Raw genomic sequence first — 5,948 nt, 5'->3', positions numbered from 1 at the left:
AAACGGGCCCCAGGGCCGTAGCCAGAAAAAAATAAGGACTGAGGCAATATCCATGTTTTAATTTCCGGCCTAGCAATTTAGGGTCTTTATGATGATTACGTTTAAACAAAACACTGGGATCAAACCTTATTTGACAAAAATTCCGCTAAGAGCCCTTAAGGCCATCTAGATCTAGAGATCGAGGTGATTTTTTTTTTTTTTTGGGGGGGGGGGGGGGGGGGGGGGCTATTTAAATGCTACTTTAGGGGCTCTGTGTTCTTGTATGCGGCTGTTTAATGTGTTTGTTGGCGGTTTGTTTCTATAGGAAGGCCTTAGATAACAACGACCTAAACCAGGTTTGCCTGACCAGAGGTTTCGTGAAAAGAAGGGTTTATGGGGGCGGGGGCGGGGGGGGGGGGGGGGGGTGCTCAGTCTCGCAGGCTCATAAAACTTGGTCTCGGCCGTTCTCATTTGAGGATTTTCATTTCTAAATGGCAACGAAGTTAGCTGTTAAATGCCAGCGCGATTCGCCTCTGCCCACTAGCATGCCACCGCTGTAGAGGCTCGAGCGCGTCCACAGGGATTTTCGCTGTGGACATAGGCTAATACAAGGCCATTCAGCCTGTTAGAGCCCATCGATGAACGGCACCAGGTCTTCAACCTGTGGAGAGCGCTTGACCTGCGCTCGCACGAACAGCTTCCTGTACTTAGTGGCGCTGCCGCCTGTCCGGTTTTTGCCTCTACAACGTCTTTCCGACCATCCCCGGTGGCCTTTTCACTGACACCACCATCTCTACTAGATGGAATGAAAGACAAAGTTGCTTCGCTGAATACTAGTAATGCCAAAACAAGGTTAACTTTTGGTTCGATTATTGAGAAGAACTGAAAGCATGTTATGAGAGCAACTACTTTCTGCTTTCTTTGAAAAAAGCTGTTGATAGAACGCTGCATTTTGATAGATTTTTCTCACTCAGAACAGAGAAGACAGAAGACTCGAGAAATGGCGGAAGAACCTGACATGAAAACAAGACAGTTTTCTTTGGGAAGCCGCTGCCTGGTTGGCATGAATTTTTGCTTAATTTTTCTCACCTGTAATTCAGGGCACTGCCTGATTCGCGTTATCATTCAACATAATATCATGTTGCGTTATCATTTTTTTTTACTTATTTAACTGTTTGTGAATTTGTCAACAATGACTCAGGCAAGTGCCTCGGTTTGCCTCATACTCGCTACGGCCCTGAGGACTGAAAAAGGCACTGCTCTCGAAGACTTGGCCTTTCGCGACCAACCCGTGTGTAAATTTTGTATTTTGGTTCGGATACTGAACATGTCCTTTAGTAAATTTCGCTCTCTTGTACGCTGGTTTTATTTTGTGTATAATCTTTTCTTCTATTTCAAGTTCTCGTTTTTTGTTTGACCTGGCATTTCACTGCTCTGTTATTTAGAGCTACCTTGCCTGATGTAAACTTGGCTTAGTGTCTATCCAACCAGATAGTTAATCCACCGATAATTATAAAATTCTACTAAGGATCGATTTTGATAAAAATTTTGAAAGGAAAATCTACGATAAAAGAATTACACGATATTTCAATGACTTCGTGTGATAAAACATAGGTGAAGAAAATTGACAATTAAACAAAGAGTTTCGCATGGATAGAGTCCGCTCGAGTGTTGAGTGTCGGTCTTTTCTTTCTAATCATGAGCATTCCAAAACTTAAGGACGGTGCCTACTAATACCGAAGTATTTTTGCGCGGCTTATGACTATGCGGGAAAAGCAGAGCTTAGCAAGGGCTATTGGTATCCAAAAAGAAAATTGGGGGTAGCGGGGCATTTTTTAGAGATAATTAAGCAACAATTATTCTAAAAAGCAGTAAAATACAGAGCAATGTATGGCGTTTTTATCCATATTGAAGCTTTATTATCTCTGAAAAATGCATGGTTACCCCCAATTTTCTTTTTGGATACCAAAAGCACTTGCTAAGTTCTGCTTTCTCTGCATAGTTTTAAACCGCACAAAAATATTCCTGTATTAGTAGGCACCACCCATAGGAAAGCCAAGTACCGTAAACTGCCGCTTATAAGCCCCCCCCCCCCCCCCCCGGTTATAGGCTTACCTACATGTAAACAAAAAAATACATCCGATTATAAGCCCCCCTCCAGTTTTTCCTGTTTTATTAATATTAAGCACTCTCAGAGAACACTATTACTGTGCTTCTGCTGTGAACTAGACATCAAAACTATAACTAATGACGGCGGGGATGAGCTCTGAACTCCCATTTTGTTGGGTTCCAGTTACGTTCGTGTTGTTACAGTTTTGATTTCGTTTTAAAATTTAACTGAATTCGATTTATTGCTGCCTTTTTAAGGCTTCAATTGTAAGAGCAATAAATTTAAATCATACGTCGATCAGCAGTGCTGTTGCTCATTTCGAAACGTTCTTTTTCGTCCGCTTATAAACCCATCTGGATATAAGCCCCCCCCCCCCCCCCCCCCGTTGATAAGCCCACCCAGAACCCCTTACGAACTTGTATAAACCCAGGGCTTATAAACGGCAGTTTACGGTATCTCCAGATGCGCAGAGCATATGCGCAGTAACAAAAGTAGGCACCTTCCCTCGGCATTTAAAATCCTTGAGAAATGCCGAGGGAAGCTTTCAAAATTATTAAAAGCCGGAAAAATGTCTGCTCTCGCAGGCTGTGCATTTTCTCGTAGCTCCAGTTTTATTAAGTTACACAGAAGAGGTCCTCGTGAATTTTCGGACTCTAATGGATACGCCCCCCCTTAGCTGCTGGGAAAGATGACAGCCGAGTGAATTCGAAGACTAACCATACAAACCTTGTAGCCTAAAAATAAAAGTGAATTCTTGCCTTGGCGCTAAACCAGGCCAATAGTTCACTAATATTTATTTTTCAAAATCACAGTAGCATACCTGCATCAACTCACAATTCGTCGTAGCCTTTACAACAGGCGTTGTTTTTTGTGGTTTTCAGGCGAGCGGAGACAAGCGCGAGTAACGCACGACGCGCGCTCTGCACTCGCCTCGACCTTACCACCGCTCGCCTGAAAAAGGAAAAAACCCACCTATTCTGCAGCTAAGTTCCTCGCAACACAAAAACCTGCAAAAAGAAAAACCCATTGTTGTCTGGCAAGCCTTAAATAGACAATTATTATTGGCTTGAAAGCTTTATCATTTCAGACAATCAAACCAAACCCTCACGCGCTATCTCTGAAGAGGGTCGTTCGTACAGGGGTATTTTCGTGATGCGTGATTAGCTGATTTTATTTCCCGTAAAACGTGAATGTAATAAATTATTCTTCGTAATCCGTGACCTGAAGGTTTTGCGTGACCCGTGAAGAGCTTGAAAACGAAATTTTCATGTCTGTGATCCGTGATTTTCTATTTTTTCTGTTCGTGAACCGTTCAAGAGACCCCCCTGTACGACCCTCTCTAAACACTCTCAATGCAATAATCAATTAACGATCACGCAAAATAAAATTAAAACCTTTTGTACTGTTTCCGACATGGTAAAATTTACACCGTAATCCCTTACACTACTAATTCGTTACGCAAGTCAGACCGCAAACAGACTAGATAGACAGCCAGCTGGTTATTCCACTTAGTAAACATACAAAAGACAGCGCCTGCTATTTACAAACCACAGAAATTTGTGTCAGGGAGTCACAACAGAGTTAACCAAGTCAACAAACATGAATACAACGATCAATGGATCAAACAACTGCAATCCTCTGAATTCTACAACAACAGAAATCGGTAAAACCGTTTTTTCCTGCATAATCGTTGTGGTTTTACTGATTGGAAATTGTTTTATTGGAATAATTTTTTACAGAACTCAGGCAACTGGAACACCTGTAAACTTTTTCATCGTAAACATGGCCATGTCTGACTTGCTGTATCTAATTTTCTTCATCCCGGGAGCCATAACAGCGATTCACACCGAAGCTTGGCTTATTGGTGGTCCTATTGGTTAAGCCTCGTGTAAGATGTTCACCGTTCTTAAGTATGTTCGTAAGTTACCTGGTGTAGAATTTCAGAAAACCGATATGAGGGTGACCAGGAAACCCAACCAAAAAAAAAATTTCAACTTGCTGATAGCTTCCGTTTTCACTCTCCACCTAAAATGAAGGAAACGTACCGTGTGCAAAACTTTCATGTGCTGTTAAATTGATCTCTTCGCCTACCTTAGTTCTCTTATCTTGATTTGTCAGGTGAGACTGATTCGTGAAGCCATCAGAGCTTGTTGAAAAAGATGACAAAAAGTTGCCAAAAGTGAAAACCAGTTTCGTGCAGTGACAGAAACGTTTAATAATGACGATGACGATTGCTTTGACGATGACTTAAAAATCTAAATGCGTTGTTTACAGTGGCAGTGCAGCCAGCTACCAAGCTACAGGGCCGTAGCCAGTATGAGGCAAACCGAGGCACTTGCCTCAGTCAATGTTTTTCTTTTTCGGGGAAAGTAAGATTTTTTTTAAAGGAGAAAGAAAGACACTAGCAGCAAATAAATTGACAAACAGTTAAATGAATATTAAAAAAAATGTTAACACAACATGGTATTATGTTTAATGATAACGTGAATCAGGCAGTGGCCTGAATTACAGATGAGAAAAATTAAGCACAAATTCAAGCTAACCAGGCAGCGACTTCCTATAGAAAACTGCCTCTTTTTCATGTGTTTTGACGTCATTTCTCTAGTTTTCTGTCTTCTCTGATCTGAGTGAAAGAAATCTATCAAAATGCAGCGTTCTATTTCCCTTTTAGCATAGGCCTATGCCGTCAAAGACCTCTGCTAGCAGGGAACGTTCTATCTAATCAACAGCTTTTTTCAAAGAAAGCGGTAAGTAGATGCTCTCATAACATGCTTTCAGTTCTTCTCAATAATCGAAACAAAATTTAAGCTTGTTTTGACATTATTCAGCTAAGCAACTTTGACTTTCAGTCCATCTAGTAAAGATGGTGATGTAAGTGAAGAAGCCACCGGAGATGGTGGGAAAGAAGTTGTAGAGGCCGAAAGCGGACAAGCGACAGCGCGACTAAGCACAGGAAGCTGTTCGTGCGAGCGCAGCTTTAGCGCTCTCCACAAGTTGAAGACCTGGAGTGAGTTGCATAAAATTTAAGGTCGGGCGTAACTGCTAAGGCCAGGCTTTCAGCCCAGTCACATTCAGTATTTTAGCACAGGTTGAATGGCCTTGCATTAGCCCAAGTCCACAGCGAAATCCCTGTGGACCCGCTCGAGGTTCTACAGCGATGGGATGCTAGTCGGAACAGGTGAATCACGCTGGCATTTAACAGCTAAATTCGTTGCCTTTTAGAAGCGAGAACGTCCGAGACCAGGTTTCATGAGCCTGCGAGACCTTACTTTTCACGAAACCACTGGTCAGCCGAACCTGGTTTAGGTGTTGTTATTTAAGGCCTTCATCAGTATAGAAACAAACCACCAACAAACACATTAAAAAGTCGCTACAAGAACACAGAGCTCCTAAAGTAGTATTTAAATAGCTCCCCCCCCCCCCCTCTTCCCCCTGCCAAAACACCTAGATCTCCAGATCTATATGTCCTTTAGGGCTCCTAGCGGAATTTTTGTCAAATAAGCCGTGAAGGAGGTTTGAAAATGTGATCTTAATTATGATAAAATTTTGTGAACTTTTGCTTCGAATTTCTCCAAGAATTATCTATAGTTTAAGGAGCTATATCAAACACTCGAAAGAGTGTTTCCTCCTATTTCCAAACATCTCGAAGTTGGTTAAAAAAACTCGGCTGCGCCTCGTTTTTCCAACCTACCTATCGGTGTTTGGAAATCGGAGGAAACATTCTTCCTTGTGTTTGATCTATTACTTCAAACATATGTTTCATATATTTACATTTATTTATTCATCCTTCACGGGTATATTACGAACTCACAAGATGACCAGTTCCCAGTTGGCTTGATAGCTCAGTTGACATTCTCGT

This window comes from Pavona decussata, unplaced genomic scaffold (assembly GCF_977016875.1).
Source record: "Pavona decussata unplaced genomic scaffold, jaPavDecu1.1 SCAFFOLD_172, whole genome shotgun sequence".
In the NCBI taxonomy this organism is placed as follows: domain Eukaryota; kingdom Metazoa; phylum Cnidaria; class Anthozoa; order Scleractinia; family Agariciidae; genus Pavona; species Pavona decussata.
This window is presented reverse-complemented; position numbering follows the sequence as displayed.